The 18,025-nt window shown below is 39.7% G+C and overlaps 1 pseudogene; it reads right to left on the bottom strand.

Moving 5' to 3' along the window:
* LOC109132458 lies at positions 1,223 to 10,521 on the bottom strand (annotated as a pseudogene).

Here is an 18,025-nt window from a genome sequence, read left to right as displayed (position 1 = left end):
ACTTGGTATGTCTATTTTTTCATAATTTTACAACTATGTTCTAGTTAGTTGGTTGATTTTTGTTGTCTGATTGTAGTAAACACTCAAAGGGTTTCATTTCTGTTATTGGTTTGCATCTGATTGTAGTAACACTCTTAGTGTTTCATGTTTGTTATTGGTCGAAAGACATGACTGTTATTGGTTTGCATCTTGTTTGATGTTTGCTTCTCGCTTGATTCTTATGTTATCTGACGTTTACTCGTGATGCTAAATCAGCACTGGTTCGGAAGATTACTAAAGTTTTTACGAACAAATTTGATGGTCTATACTACAATTGGTCATGTGTGCCTCCGGAGAGACGAGAAAGATACTTCATTGACTTTGCGGTATAGTTTTATGTTCTGAGGTTTCCTTCATAGATAGGTTTTATTTGCTGTTTTTCACTAACTTAATTATATTTTCCTTTTTTCCTAGAAAACACACACTTGTGATCCTTTGATAACAGGGACAATGCAAGAGTATTTCTATAAGATATGCCAACGAAGGATGAAAAACATGGTTAGCGATGCTAGGACTAGTCGAGTGCGACCTAAATGGATCGAGGGTGAACTGTGGAAAACAATGGTTGCTCAGTGGGTTATTGAAGAAGCACATGAAAGGAGTCAAATCTATTCCAATGCTCTTATGTCAGACCGTAATGGTGAGTAACTTATGTTTTTTTCTTACACCTTTGCAACTTAAACTTATGTCTTAACTCTTTTCTTTGTTTTTGTAACATTCCAGGAAGAAAACCTTGGGAGACCAGTGAGTCTTGTTGAGGTTTTCAAAGAGACTCATACAAAGCCAGATGGTACGTATGTCGATCGCAAGGCCGAGAAGATCTTTACAACTTATGAGAAAAACTTACAACCTAAGCTATCTGAGATCGAGTCAGATCCTTCACGAGTTCAGGAGCTCACATTAGAAGATTATACGGCCATCTTTCTTTAGGTAAAGTTACATGTCTCACAATCTATATTTAAAGAGTCTTTAACTTTCAAATTCTCTATTTACAGTTTCACCTTTTCTTTTCTCAGTCCACTGAGAAGGATTCACGAGGTAATATTTTTGGGCTCGAAAGCCTTAAGGATCAACTTTAGGATCTTCTCAATGGCAAGAGCTATCAACAAGGACAGTCGTCATCGTTTGTAGCATTGCAAGAGCAAATGAAGAAAGCTCATCTTATCATTGAAGAACAAGTTGCCTATAATACAAAACGTGATGCTGAGATTGCTGCTCGGGAAGCAGAACATTCCAAAGTTGTGGCTGAGCAACAGAAGAAGATAGAGCACTTGGAAAAGTTCATGCGCAAACTTGATCCGGCATTTGTTGAATTCCGTGAGTCTGAAACAAGTGATGCATCCATCGACCCTCCAACATAAAGAGCATCTCCTCCTTAGGTTACTTCTTAGGCTACTTATTTCTATTTCTTACTCTAATGAACTTGATAATTTTGGATGATGTGTTGTTCCTGGTCACTTAAGAGAATCATAGTTTTAGGATTGATCATTTTGGTTGTTTTAAATATGGTTCTCTCTTTTTGTTAATGTGGTGTACTAATTACAATTGTGGTTAACTTTTGGTTATTAAAAATGCAAATTTTAGGGCTTAAATCCCTATAGTCTTCAAATAGTCATTAAATCTGGCTTTACATAGTCGCAACACAGTCGTCAAATAGTCGCAACACAGTCGTTAAATAGTCGTCATGTAGTAGCCACGTAGTTGCTACATTTAATGACTAAATCACAACTATTCTCAAAATAATCTCCTTCACATCGCATTAATCGTTAAACTGTCCTCGAATAGTCGTAAATGTTTACCAACTACTTTACGACTACACATACACTACTACTGTTCACATTTTTATTAATCGTAACATCGTCACCAAACAGTCGTAAAAATTTACGACAACATTACGATTAATGTTATACGACAACAGTGATTAGTCATAAATGAGTCGCTATTTACCGACTAATTTACGACTGAATTTCTTACCGACTAACGTTTTACAACAAGAAAGATTATTCGTAACGTAGTCGTTATATATGATTTAACGACTACTAAGCGACTATTAGTGCAGTCGTAAATTGCATGTTTTCTTGTAGTGCAAGTTTGATTTGTTCACAAGGTGCCTCAACTTCAACTTTCGTTGGATAAGGTCCACCTTACTCACCTTAGTTCTTTTCAGCAACTCAACAACACTTTTGGTGCCACGATGAATTAAACTTATGATCATAAACTAGGTAGCTAATCTTGTTTAGGCTTCAAGAACAACTATAGATGAAGAACAAAAGAGATCAACGCCAAATCTAAAACACCATCATTAGAGAATCATAAACCCCTTTGAAACCCGAAACCCAATAGATAAACTACTAAGACATGGAGAAACAGAAACAACAAACCAATGATGAAGAAAACATAATTGAATTGCAAAAGAATAGATAATAGGGTTTAGAAATCTTCTCCAAAGTGTCAAGAAGGATTAGAGGTCTTCTCCCAGCTCTCAATACAAAATAGTCTCAAAAAAATAAAGCTTTTGTCTCTGGAGGCCGAGCCTCTAACTTAAATATCAAAATAAAACCCTAAAACTCGGTTTAAAACAAAAAAGGAAAAGTTGCTTCGGGTACGGGACTGGTCGATCTGGGATGAGGATCAGCCGATCTTGGATGCTTTTCTCTGTTTGCTCCATCAGCTTGCTAGTCCGATCAGTCTTCACCAAAATTGCTTCAGATGCTTGTTTCATCCCCAAAACACTCAGTTTCCTTCCAAAGTAGCCTAGAACCTGTACAGACTCACAAAAGACTAAAAAGACTCTGAAAGCACACTTTGACTCAATAAAAGACTCAAAAAAATGTAGAAACTATAGTTAAAATCCTATAAAATGCAGACACATCAGTACAGCAGATTTGTAAAGATCTCCAGTTTCCTCATCAATTTTTGGTCTCTCCTAATGGTCTTAGTGGAGGATTAGCTATATTTTGGCGGAATACGGTAAAGTTTTATTTTTTCTCATTACCAACACTTTACTATACGGATATGTATATTATATATGCGCCAACTTCCTTTTGTTTGAAGTATGTTTACGGAAACCCTGAGAGAAAACCAAGATACCTACTATGGAATATTATGGAGACTAAGGATACGAATGGCATCTATCAAAACAAGCTTCAGGTGGTATTAGGTGACTTTAATGAGATTGAGAACAATTAAGAAAAACTTGGAGGGCCTGCAAAAACAGAATGGCAATTTGTTAATTTCAGGAAAATGTTGAACGCTTCTAGTCTTCATGAAATCAAAACCTATGGAGGTCCATACACATGGATAGGCAACAAAAGCACTGATACTGTAAAGAGTAAGCTAGACAGAGTGGTGCCTACAGTAGAATGGAAAGAAAAATTCCCTAAAGCCATAGTAAAACTGTTTGAGTGGGTGGGATCAGATCACAAACCAATGAAGCTTCAAAGAGAAGACAACAAATGGAAGGGCATCAAACTAGTTTGGTATGACAATAGATGGAGGAATAATCAAGAAGTACACAAGATTATTCAACGTATATGGACTATGGAAAGTCAGCACATCAATTCAATGAGGCAATATTGAGATGTAGAAATAGACTTTCTCGGTGGAAGTCAGAACAAAACATCAATTCACATAAAAAGATGCAACACCTACGATATACCCTTCAAAAAGCGTAAGATTCTCATCCTCTTGATTTAATTATATTATTGAGCTCAAGCTGAAGCTTCAACATGAATATAGGATGGAGGAGGAATATTGGTGCACAAAAAGTCAAGTACAATGGATGCAAGCAGGTGATAAGAACACCAGATTCTTTCATGAGAAAACAAAGCAAAGAAGAAGCTGTAATCGTATCACCTCCATTCAAGATGCAGATGGTAGTATCCGCCAAACAGATGAAGAGGTTCAAGAGGTTATTAACTCATATTTTACTGATATATACTCCTCTTCTGGCAGTGAGCATATTGAAACCATCCTCCAATATCTCCAACCAAGGGTATCTGATGAGATGAAACTAAAGCTTATTACGTTGATCATAGAGGAAGAAATATATAATGCCTTATCCAGCATGAATGTAGATAAAGCGCCAGGACCTGACGGACTGAATGCGGGCTTCTACAAATATCATTGGAATGATATAAAACCAGGTGTAATTAAATTTATAACTCACTTCTTTGACACTGGTTATCTAGACCCACAATTAAATCACACTCATATCTGCCTCATTCCCAAAGTTGAATCACCTACGCAAGTTAAGGATTTTAGACTGATTAGCTTATGCAATATATCATACAAACTAATCTCTAAGATATTGTCAAATAGACTCAAACCCTGGCTGCATGCTTTGATATCTGAATTTCAATCCGCTTTTATACTTGGCAGATTAATTACAGATAACATCATTATTGCCCATAAACTATTGCATTCCTTGTGTACCAAAAAAAAAAATACTCCTTTCATGGCATTGAAGCTAGATACAGCAAAAGCTTTTGATAAAGTTAAATGGAGTTACATTGAAGCTATCCTGAAAAGATTAGGTTTTGCAGATAAATGGTGCCATTGGGTAATGAAGTGTATCACAACAGTATCCTACTCAGTGCTCATCAATGGCTTCCCTTCCAAGAAGATCATACCACAAAGAAAATTGAGACAAGGTGACCCTCTTTCTCCTTACCTTTACCTGTTGTGTATAGAAGGGATCTCATCTCTTATCTCTGAAGTTATTAAAGAGAAACATATACAAGGCTTCAAGGAAAGCAGAAACGGTTCCGCCATATCTTATATGATATTTGCTGATGATTCTCTTCGTTTTTGTAAACCTAATGAGGAGGAATGCCAGAAAGTTATCGATCTTTTAAGAACTTATGCATCAGCACCATGTTAACACGTCAATTTTCAGTAGTTGGCTATCCTCTTTGGTAAGAATGTCCGTTCAAATACTCAACAACATATTATGAACTCTACTGGAATTACCAAAATTGGAGGCTTTGCGGAATATTTGGGACTACCAGAGGTAATCAGAAGAGATAAAAGCAATGTGTTTGCCTATATATCTCAAAGATTGCAGAATAAACTAAATAATTTGTATTCCAAGCTACTGTCACCAGGAGGGAAAGAAGTGTTGATCAAAGTTGTTGGTACTGCTCTACCTATTTACACAATGTCGTGTTTCTTGCTACCTCAAAAAATTACCACTCATCTTACAGGTCAAATACGGAAGTTTTGGTGATCTAGAGCAAACCCCAAACATAAAATACCTTGGGTGTCATGGAGTAATATGACCAGGCTAAAGCAATATGGAGGATTGGGTTTTAAAGACCTTCATCAGTTTAATATTGCTTTGTTGGCGAAACAGGTTTGGAGAATGCTCAAAAAACAACATTCTCTCCTTACACGAGTCCTCCAAGCAAAGTACTTCTCTAAATCTCAACTGATGGATGCAAACTTAAGACATCGCCCTAGTCACGCCTGGAGAAGCATTTACCAAGGCATAAACCTCATTAAGCAAGGATTAAAGTGGAGAATAGGAGACGGTAATAGTGTTAGGATATGGTGTGATCATTGGATTGACAATCCTCCACGCTTAGCCAGAAGGGTACACCAACACCAACAAGACCTCAATTCTCCAAGAGTGGCAGATCTCATGATACCCAACACGTCACAATGGAGTTCAGAGAGACTCCAAGAGTTAATACATCCAGAAGACATTAGTTACATACAGAGGATAAAACCACGCATCTCTAAGGTACTTGACACTCCAACTTGGATCTTTACATAGAATGGTCACTAATCTGTAAAATCAGGTTACTACCAACTCACAAAAATAAACTCAGAAGCTGACCCAATGGTTAAAAAAAATATGGAACTCTCTGTGGTCTTTACATACACCGCCAAAAATAAAACATTTTTGGTGGAGAGCTCTCCACAATGCTCTCCCAGTTGCTGAGACACTAGCATCAAGACGCATTAAGGTTCCAAGAGATTGCAACCTTTGTGGTGAAGCTCAAGAATCTATTAACCATCTTCTTTATCAGTGCAGAATAGCAAGAGAAATATGGGAGTTATCACCAGTTCATATTAATCCAGGTCAGTTTGATCCTAATTGCTCTCTGGTTGATATCATTCATAGGTTGCTTTCTTCTAAAAATGAGGGTTATACAAAAGATTACATTTTCTCGTTCATTGGCTGGAGAATATGGAAAGCTCTCAATGATCTTCTTTACAATAGCAAAAGGTGGGCAATTCCAGATATTATAGATAAAGCCCTCATGGACCACATACTATGGAAAGAGGCTAATAGTGGTTCAACGCTCCACGTAGAAGCAAGCAAGGAAAAAGAAAAGAATCATGTTTCCACTAAATTCGTGGACTTAAATCAAACCACTTCCTTTTACTGTTATAAAGATGGATCATGGCTCAACAATCAAAGCAATGCTGGAATATGATGGACACTGCACAACGAGCAAGGCAAATGCATCTTGAAGGGATCTTAATCAGTCGAACCCACCAGCTCAGCTCTTGAAGCAGAAGCCATCGCGCTTAGGGAAGCTCTCCTCCAGGCCAAGCATCTTGACTGTAAACCAGTTACCTTTTGTGGAGACTCACAAGTTATATATACCTATTTGGAAAAGACTCAGAGGCAAGATTGTCCACTCGAAGATGTTGGAGAAGTTCAAGGATACTTGGAGGACATACTTACTTTGAGTAATAGTCTCCATAAGTTTAAATTTGTTGGTAGAAATAGCAATGTATTGGCTGATACACTAGCAAAGGAGGCTAGAGTTAAGAATTCTCCTTTGGTCATCTTTTGGGTTTGTTAATGTATGAACAAACGATGTAGTTATACTTTTCTAATAGAAATGTTGGCCGTAAAAAAATAACAATAATAATAATAAAGACTAGACAATACTCTATTTTGGTGCATAATAAATATTATCCTAGTCGGTTTTTGAAGTACTTCAGATTCAAACTACAGCCACGATTCTAAGACCTAAATAAAAAAAAAAAATTCTACATCTTCCGTCTTTTATCTTCTGTTGCCATGTCTACCGATAACAGCAACCCTAATTAACCACCAATGACTAAAGCCATTCTTATCAACAGCCAACATCTCCTCCATGTCAACATGAAAAATGCCACCAAATTGGCGGATACTAACAATCTCATGTGCAAGCTCTAGGTGCGATCTCTTGTCGCTGGCTATGGCCTTATTGGTCATCTTGATTGGTCTGTTTAGAAACCTCCCTTGATGATTACCACCAATGGTGCTACTACTCCAAATCCAGCCTTTGTTCTGTGGCACCGTCAAGATCAGTTACTCTATAGTGCTCTTCTTGGCTCCATCTCTCAAAGTGTTCAGACAACACTCTCAAAATACCACTGCTGATGAAATATGGGCTACCCTTGCCAAGATCTATGCTAAACCAAGTCGTGGGGACATTCGCCAACTAAAGGATCAACTTAAAGTCTTAACCAAAGGTACCAACACCATTGAATTCACATGCGCAATCTCACAACCAAGTTTGACACTCTTGCTAGTTTGGAAGCGCCTATAGTACATGATGAGAAGATTGAGCAGATTCTTGATGGTCTGCCTGAAGTATATCGTCCCATCATCGATCAAGTTGCCAGAAAAGATGTTTCTCCCTCCATTGCATATGTTCATGAGCGCCTTATTAACCATGAGGCCAAGCTTCTTGCCAAAGCAGTGTCTCCTTCGCTCCTTTTCACAGCTAATGTTGTCACTCACCGTCACAATCATCCCTCTCGGTCCAACAATTCTTTGCGCAACACCAAGAAAAGCAACTACAATACCGCTTCTCAATCAGAATGGCAGTCCAACCATAATAACTCCAACCAATGAAGATTTCGGCCTTACCTTGGTAAATGCCAATATTGTAATGTTCAAGGCCATTCTACCAGAAGGTGTCCTCAGATTCAGAATCACAATAGTGCTCCTGCATCCTCGTCGTCTAGTACCTTCACACCATGGCAGCCTCGTGCCAACCTTTCCATTGGCGGCTCCTCACCCTATGACAGTGATCCTTGGGTCATGGACACTGATGCCACTCATCACATGACCAATGAACTAGCCATGTTCTGCGTTCATCAACCCTACACTGGAGGAGATGATGTGATCATAGGAGATGGTTCTCCTCTTCCTATCTCCCATACTGGTTCATCTTTCTTACTTTCTCTTTCACGAGATTTACAGCTCCACAAAGTTCTTTATGTGCCTGATTAACACAAAAATCTCATATCAGTTTACCGCCTTTGTAATGCTAACAAAGTGACTATTGAATTTGCACTGGCTCATTTTAAGGATTTCGTTCGGGGGCACCGCTTCTTAAAGGCAGAACCAAGAATGAACTGTATGAATGGCCAGTCACGGCTTCCTAAGCTACTGATCTTTTTGCCTCTCCAAGTTCAAAAAAAACTCTAGCTTCTTGGCATTCTCGACTTGGCCATCCCTCTCCACCTATTTTAAATAAGCTTGATTCAACCTTTTCTTTTCATCTTCCTGCTTCTTCTTCCATAAATTCCTTTTGTTCTAAATGCCACATTAATAAAAGTCACAATCTTTCTTTTGCTCAAACCTCTATTGTCTCTACCAAACCGCTTCAGTATGTGCTACAGATGTAAGGACATCTCCTATCACTGCGTTTGACAATTCCAAATACTATTTAATCTTTGTTGATCATTACACTCGATACACATGGTTTTACCCTCTTCAACAGAAATCTCAAGTCAAAGACATTTTTATTACCTTTAAAACTCTTGTCGAGAATCATTTTCACTCCGATCCAAACACTCTACTCTAACAATGGTGGTGAGTAATTGACTGTCTTGCAGCTCGGTTCTCACTAAAGGATCAGGGTGATATCAGCTACATTCTAGGCATTAAGGTTACTCGGACCAAAGGTGGTCTCCACTTAATGCAGCGGAAATACATCTTAGGTATGTTACAAAAAACAAATATGATGGACTCCAAGAGCGTTTCTACTCCCATGGTTGTCTCGCCTAAATTGCTTAAAAGTTCTGGCACAGCTTTACCTAATGCATCTCATTTTCGAATGGTAGTTGGCAGTCTCCAATATCTGGCATTCACGCAGCCTGACATCTCCTAAGCAATTAATCGTCTGTCTCAGTTTATGCATTGTCCTCCAACCGACCATTGGCAAGCGGCCAAATGCGTACTTCGTTATCTTGCTGGTACTATGACGCATGGTGTCTTCCTATCCTCCACCAATGATTCAGTTCTCAAAGCCTTCTCAGATGTAGTTTGGGCTGGGGACGGAGATGATTATGTCTCCACTAACGCCTATGTCATCTATCTAGGCAATCAAGCGATATCTTGGTCTTCCAAGAAACAATCATGGGTTGCTCGGTCCTCTACCGAAGCGGAGTATAGAGCCATTGATAATGCCTCTGTTGATGGATATATAATCTTCTCAATGAATTGCGTATTCACATTCCTACAACTCCGATTATCTATTGTGACAATGTAGGAGCCACCTACTTGAGTGCAAAACCAGTGTTTCATTCAAGAATGAAACACATTGCCTTAGACTAAAATTTTGTCTGTGGTTAGGTCCAGACTGGTACCCTAAAGGTTTCTCATGTTTCCACAAAGGATCAACTTGTCGATGTCTTGACAAAACCACTACCGAGAGCACAGTTCCTCCAAGCATATTCCAAGATTGGAGTAACTAAGGTCCCTACATCTTGAGAGGGTGTGTAGAGAATGTATAATATGTGTAAAAAAGTATGTATGTACATTAGTAATCCCTAGTTACCCTCCTAGTATCTCACTATATATAGTTGTAATCTCTCCATAAATATTATTAAGCTTCACATTCTACAGTCAACACTTCTTTGGCATCTTCTGAGATAGAGAAACCACCTAGATATATCACTCCTAGTACCACCGCGGTTAATATAGCTAATGGCCTGAACATTGCTAGGAACACTGGCCCCTTATGTTGCAATGTCCATGACTCAACAACATAGCCAGTCGAATTTACTATCCCCTGATATAACATTTACACAAATCTGAACTTAATATGATGATCTTGGAATTATTTAAAACTTTTCATACCGTTGCAACGATGCAAATCAACATAATTTCAATCTCATAATCCATGCGCACTGATTGTTCTTTTCGGCGAATAAACTAACAAATGCACAAGACACTAAAACACATACATTGTGTGAAAGTGCCAAAGCAAAATTCTGATGGATACACCCTCATTATATACGTCTACCACCACCAAAAATGTTAAGAGATACTAAAATACTAGCTTAAGTTTTAACTGTCATACAAACAAATAGGTATAACCAAAGTATACCTGAATGATATAAGAGACCGTGCTCAAAGTACACCACCGATGACCCAATTAGTATTCGACAGTGATGATGGAGAAGACATAAGAGGCTGAGGAAGATAAATGGATGGTTGAGATGCGGTGAAGATGATGGGACCATTGTAACTCCCCCGAACCGTCCTATGGCCGGAACCACCATAACGGCCCTGAGACGCTACTTTTAGTAATAGTCACCAACGATCCATCGATGCTATTTCCACCACTTAGGCTTTGCAACCCTTGTGAAGTCCAAGGGTTGAGCCGAACCGGACTAGATCATTATCAGCCATTGCTCATATTCGAATATAAACCGAGACTTTCATTAATAAAAAAAAATATTTCACAAGGTTTTAACAAAAAGACTTAACGAGTTTGTGGCCAGGCCTAATGCCAAAAGATTACACATTTTTTTATATAGTAGTTTCGACATAATTTTTCTTCACCCAAAGGCACAAAAATCTACTTCTGGGCTCCTATCGTCCAACACGCCCTCTAGCTTCCCACTACTGGTTACATGCAGGACAAATATTATCATAAGTAATCTAAGATTACTTAGTGAGTAACAGGGGTCCCTGCAGAAGATTAGATTCCCACCAAACCCCAAATTATCAAGGAATCAATCAAACACTCAACACAACAACAGAGAAAGCATGCAGAAGGTAATAAGCCGATAAAACCAAAGTGCAAACAATCAACTAACATGCAAACTTGAATAAAAGACTATAAGTTTTTAAACAAGTTTACTAGGGCCTAGATATGCTGCCTTTCACCATTCCACCCCACACTCACCGCATTGAGGTCTGGTTGAGGTCTGGTTGGATCTTCAAATCATAATTCGCAATGAACTCCATCCACCTCCTTTGTCGCAAATTGAGGTCTGGTTGCGTGAACAAGTATTTAAGACTTTGATGATCGGTAAATACCTTAACTATCTCTCCATACATATAGGATCTCCATATCCGTAATGCAAACACCACAGATGTCATCTTTAAGTCGTGCGTAGGGTAGTTCTCCTCGTGCTTCCTAAGTTTTCTCAAGGCATACACAATCAATTTATATCCGTGAATCAAAACACCTCCCATGCCAACTCTTGAGGTATCGGTGTAAACCGAATAGGGTTGGTTTGGCTGTGGTATAGCTAACACTGGTGTTGTAGTTAAGGCTCTCTTCAACTCCTCAAACGCTTTTTGCACCTCCTCAATCCAAATGAATGGGATGCATATACCAGTAAGCCATGTCTAGGGCTTGGCTATCGATGAAAACCCCTTAACGAACTTCCGGTAATATCCCGCGAGTCCTAAGAAACTCCTTACTTCTGTTACTGTAGTAAGATTTGGCCATTCCTACATTGCAACGATCTTTTCCGGATCTGTTGACACCCCTTTCTCCGAAACTCGGTGTCCAAGAAAACCAATCTTCAAGTGCTCTTGGTGTTCCGCGGCACTCCGAGAGTAAATGAGGATATCGTCGATGAATATTATCACAAACTGTTCCAAGTAATCGTGAAATACCTCATTCATCAAACACATGAATGTTGCTGGCGCATTAGTGAGTCCGAAAGGCATCACCACGAACTCTTACTGGTCGTACCTTGTTTGAAATGCCGTCCTCATCACGTCTGGCTCATAGATCGATATATGGTGATAGTTGGAGGCTAAGTCAATCTTCGAGAACCAACTTGCTCTCCTGAGCTGATCCAGCAACTCATCGATTCGCGGGAGTGGTTACTTATCTTTGATGGTGGTGTTGTTAATCCCACGGTAATCTATGCACAACCGCATACTCCCATCCTTCTTCTTGACAAACAATATTGGGGCTCCCCATGGTGATGAACTTGACCGAATAAATCCCTTATATAGTAAATCCTCCAATGGCGTCTTGAGTTCTGCCAACTCAGCTAGTGCCATTCGGTATGGTGCCTTAGCAATTGGGGTAGCTCCCGGTTCCAAATTAATGGTGAAAGGATGGCTTCTTTGTGGAGGCAATCCTTCTGATGGCCTGAACACACCCTCATAATATTTGACTATATCAATATCTCTGACCTTCAAATCTTCAGGGTTGTCTCCTCCAACGGCAGTTAGAGTGACAAGATAAACACTCTCTTCCTCCATTGAGTTTCCAACTCTTAATGCTGACGCGAAATAGGCTCCTTTACTAGGACTGATCCCATGAAATATTAGAGGTGTCCGCCTCCTCTCCATGATTACTCTGCTCTTACTGCAGTCAAGATGAGCTTTGTATCCTGACAACCAGTCTATCCCATGTATGACTTCGAATCTTTCTAACGGCAACACTAGAAGATTCACAAGTAGATTCACGTCTTGCATAACCACTGATACTTCATGCAACATTCTTCGGGTCTTCAATGGCGATTGATTCCCGGCAGTGTGAACGACCACATTCACTTCATCCTCCTCATAACCATTCTCAAACTGCCCGACTACATCGTGAGTCACAAAACTGTTAGTTGCTCCAGAAGCGAACAATACATGCGTGGGGTACCACCCACCAGTAATGTTCGTAATGTATGAACAAATAAATATACATTCAATAATAAACACACCACAACACAATCACACAATCACCACAACAAGGAGTTAGAACCCAGACAAACCTGTTATGGGACCTTTCTGAGGTCCTGAGGGTTTGGCTGGCTCTATTCCTAAGGCATAAACATTATTCGGGGTTGCCTGCTTCTTTGATGGGGGTTTCTTCCTTGACGTCGCAGTCACAGCTTGGTTGGGAGGTTGGGTGTTCGACTTGGTCGGCTTCAAAGGACAGGAGGCCGCGTAGTGGCCTGTCCTTCTGCAAAAAAAAGATGTGACAAACGCAAGCTTGGGTGACTTGGTTTCCACAATCGTTGGACAAGATCGGGCAAAGTGTTTGACCTAACCGCACAAATAGCATCCCCTCGGGTCCATGTTCACTGCAGTATGTCCACCTTGGTTCACAATCATACCACCCTTGCAACGGTTGTTATTTTGATTCTTCTTAATCTCTTGGATGTTTCTTCGAAAATTCGCCACCTTCCCTGGTGGCATCCCTTCTTTCTTTTCCTCCCGAGACATTTTTCTTTTCTCTAACTCGATTCCCGTCTCAACGTTGACGGCTCTCTCTTCGAATTCGGAAACACTAGCATAGGCCACTGCTCGTAACCTACTTGAAAACTCTGGCTGAAGTCCCCTTAAAAACCTTTGAACCATGGAGGCTTTGTCATCATTACCATTGTACAAGTACTTCCGGAGTCTTGTAAATATCTGACCGTAGACCCGTACACTCTTCTCTCCTTGTTCCAAGCTTATAAATTGTTCCTCCAGACAGTCACGAGATTCAGGAAGGAAATACTTAAGCTCAAATTCTTTCTTGAATGTCTCCCATGTTATCGGTACGTAACGGTAGCGAGAAGCCACTGTTTCCCACCACGCTCCTGCATCTTCTTCCAAGAGGTTAACGACAATCCGTCTGCGGTACACTATAGGGCATTCTGATGTTTCGAAATGCATCTCCAAAGTACGTAACCAGCTATTTGCGTGCACCATGTTTGTCTCTCCCTTGAACTTTCGAACACATATATCCTTCATCATCTTTACTAACCTCACGAACTGGCCCATCGACGTGTCAGCTAATGGTCTCCTTGGGTTCGTTGTTGCTGTTGTTGAATCATATGGGTCAATAGAGTTTGTATCATCGCAAGCGTTTGATGTGTCTCGGTTGGTTGCTGTCCTCCAGCACTTCCTTTGTTTTGCATTGTCATTGGCGGGTTTGGATAAGCAACTAACGGCTCGACAGGACTGTGCTGTCGAGCTCGCGGATGTGCATACTCCAGCATCATATCGCATTGATTCCAATGGAGAATACCTCGGTGTATCTCCAGGGTTGTCCCAATCAAACATGTCGCTCATGCTTAGTGCATGATAATCACGAGCAACACCATATCTTGGCTTCTCATCAATATACAGACCCGATTCCTCCGACCCAAACGGTTGACCCCAACCCTCCTCTTCATCGAACGGTTGACCCCAACCCTCCTCTTCATCGAACGGTTGACCCAGTTCTCTTCTTGCTCTAGTGAATAGTCTCTCGATCCAATTCTCCTCGAACCTCGACCAGACATCTACAGCCATTGATAGCAAAGTAACTTAATCCCATCTACCTAAAGTGTTGAACGAACCGGAATTCCTAAGTGCCCCTCTGTGACCATTTGACTCGAAATATTTTTTTGAAAACAATACGAGTTATGCGAGGCATCATAACCATGCTCTGATACCACCGTTGTAACGCCCCCGAACCGTCCTATGGCCGGAACCACCCGAACGGCCCTGGGACGCTAATTTTAGAAATAGTCCCCAACGATCTGGCCGAGGTTCAAAAACCCATTTTTAACCTTAGCCAGTCCATCGGTGCTATTTCCACCACTTTAGACACCACTTAGGCTTTGCAACCCTTGTGATGCCCAAGCGTTGAGCCGACCCGGACTAGATCATTATCAGTCATTGCTCTTATTCGAATATAAAACCGAGACTTTCATTAATAAAAAAAAATATTTCACAAGGTTTTAACAAAAAGACTTAACAAGTTTGTGGTCAGGCCTAATGCCAAAAGATTACACATTTTTTATATAGTAGTTTAGACATACTTTTTCTTTACACAAAGGCACAAAAATCTACTTTCGGGCAGCTATTGTCCAACACGCCCTCTAGCTTCCCACTATTGGTTACCTGCAGGACAAATATTATCATAAGTAATCTAATTACTTAGTGAGTAACAGGGCTCCCTACAGAAGATTAGTTTCCCACCCAACCCCAAATTATCAAGGAATCAATCAAACACTCAACCAATCAACACAACAACAGAGAAACCATGTGGAAGGTAATAAGCCGATAAAACCAAAGGGCAAGCAATCAACTAACATGCAAACTTGAATAAAAGACTATTAAGTTTTAAACAAGTTTACTAGGGCCCATATATGCTGCCTTTCGCCATTCCACCCCACACTCACCGCATTGTAGCTAACCAAGTTTCTCCGAGCATTCAACATGCAACACAGTACTTTCATCTGGTGCATGTTGGAACTATTCAGGGCGAAGGTCAGACACATCCCTGTCTTAGTGTGCTAATGGCTGTTGAACCTCTTATCTCAACACCACACACTAAGACCTTCCAATTTATTGGTACTTAGGTTTATAAGCGTTATAGAACTTATAAAACATTAAGTACCACCACTTAACCTCACAAGCAATAGATCAGAAATGCAGATCAGCGATCATGCACCTGATCTGCCATGGAGCATATCCCACACTTAGCAACCAACTCAAGGTGCATGCAATTTCAAGAAAATCTAACAAGCAATTCAAGAAAAACGTAACTATATGCACATGCAAAAAGACACTAGATTGAGTCGTTGACAACAATCTAGCTCAGATCAATGCACCCTGAACTCACAGAATGTCGAAGAACTCAAGTGAAAACCGTTGGAATCCTTGGTAGCTTCAACTTCACTTCGCAGATGCAGCAACTGATCGGCGATCTCCTTTGGTTTTGGCGAAAATTCTTCAAAGCTTCGCTCTCTTCTCTTCTCTCTCACTCTTAGCAGCCTTTGGGCAAACTTCTCACTTTCTCTCTTCTCCAAAGTGAAGAGAAGTGATGCTTATATAGAGGCTTGGGCGGAATGAGGATACCACATGCAAAGAGCTGAGGTGTCAGCTCGTCATTCTTCAGACGTGGCGTGTTGACACTTCAGAGGGTGAGGTGTCACTCCCACATTCACCAAAGTTGCATGCGTTGGTAGCATCAAAGAATATTCTCCTCTACTTATCTTTTTTTCGATTAGAATAATGCTTAGTGGAAACTTCCACCATTAGTGCCATTATTTTATTAATTTTCTTAACTTTGTGGGTTTCTTCCACTAAGCTCTCGCCACCTCTATCATAATTTTAGTTGGTTCTTTTCCACTAAAACCCAGCACAGCTCGGTCAGTGCTCGGTTCGACGGTACTAGGTACGATGGTCCATCCGTTCGCATAATCGACTGTTCTATCTACTGTTTGGTCGATTGTTGTTTCATTGGTCGTTTCTAATGTTTCCCTCTAGTACAACCAATCATTCCTTCCATGTACGTCTGGTACATCCAACCGTCCCACGTACGTTTGGTACGTACGTCTGTCTGTTCGGGCAACTGGTCTGCCTATCACCCAATTAATTTTTCTCCGGACATTCTCTTGGCAATTCTTCTCTTCTTCGACCTCTCTTCTCCTTTAAACTCTTCCCGAGTCATTTCCTTAAAGAAATTTTATTCCGTAGTGAGGGTCACTACAACCATGGTATAGAGTGCACCTACTATCGAAAATATAGTGCCAACTACTTTGGATACACTGCTATTTTTCCTCATGGACACCTTCTCCATTCTTACACATATAAACATCAAAGTAAAATACGACTTCAAAATTTTGGTTTTAAACTAGAAATATAAGAAACCAACTCAAAACAAAAATAGAAACAAAAATAAAATATATCTAAACCCAACAGAATAATAGAATGGTATTCAATTCTAAACCAAAATACCTAACCAAAAATTCGACAAGAAATCTTGTTAAACCGAACCAAAATCCAAATTCGGTTTACAAGATTAGATAAACATATAAGATCTGACAAATCAAATCAAATTTGGTCTTGTTAGGGGTTTGCATAGAAGAGAATAGCAAAGATGAAAGTGAAAGCAGGAGTGGGATTACTCATTGATGATGCTTTTGTAGGAGAACTATATTTGATTCCCAACATCAGATACACACATCTGAACACTAACATCATTGTCATCATATCTGATTAGTAAATTAAATAAACCCAAATCTTGATCGAAGATTAAAGATTGAAACAGAGAGACCAAGAACTTACCCGAGTAATCCAAGAAGTCACATTTTACAAAGAACTGAGAAGACATAAGAGCTCAGTCCCTTTGAACTTGCTGCTTTAAATAAAGTATTCATTCCGACGTCGGAGACAACCACCTCCACCATCGCCGTCATGATCCCGCTGTGTATTTGACATAATCTCCCAGACATTTTTGTTGATTTTTTTATTGTCTTACTCTCAAACTATGTTTGGAGTTTCGACCAATTTGGGAGCCTAGAAATCGCAACTTCAACCTCTTTTGATTTATTTATTTTTTGGCAACTGGAATTTGACACCTTTTCAATTCATTTGGACCACTTCATGTTCCAACATCAATATATCTCTATATACATTAAAAAAATTTAATCATTAGTTAATTAGTAACCTTAAGTAATGTTATAGTGATGAAGATTTTTAGGTTTTTTTTTATCTTTCAATATTTTTTTGTTTTTGGAGATTTTTAATTTTTTTTAGAATGGAATGAATACCTAAGTTTATGTAAAAACTTCCATACCTAAGTAAGTTTGTATCTGATGTTAAGTGTATCGGGTAAAACCTTGCGGATAAGTATATCGGGTAAAAACTCGAGCAATCAAGTTGGCGTCGTTGCTGAGGACCAATTGCGTTACCTAGAGATTTAGGATTTGTTTATAGTCTAGAGCATTCTTTTTATTTACAGTTGTAAACTAAAGCTTTTTCTCTCTTTTTGGTGTTTTCAGGTGTATGACCCGCAGTGCA

This window comes from Camelina sativa, chromosome 4 (assembly GCF_000633955.1).
Source record: "Camelina sativa cultivar DH55 chromosome 4, Cs, whole genome shotgun sequence".
Lineage (NCBI taxonomy): Eukaryota > Viridiplantae > Streptophyta > Magnoliopsida > Brassicales > Brassicaceae > Camelina > Camelina sativa.
This window is presented reverse-complemented; position numbering and strand designations above follow the sequence as displayed.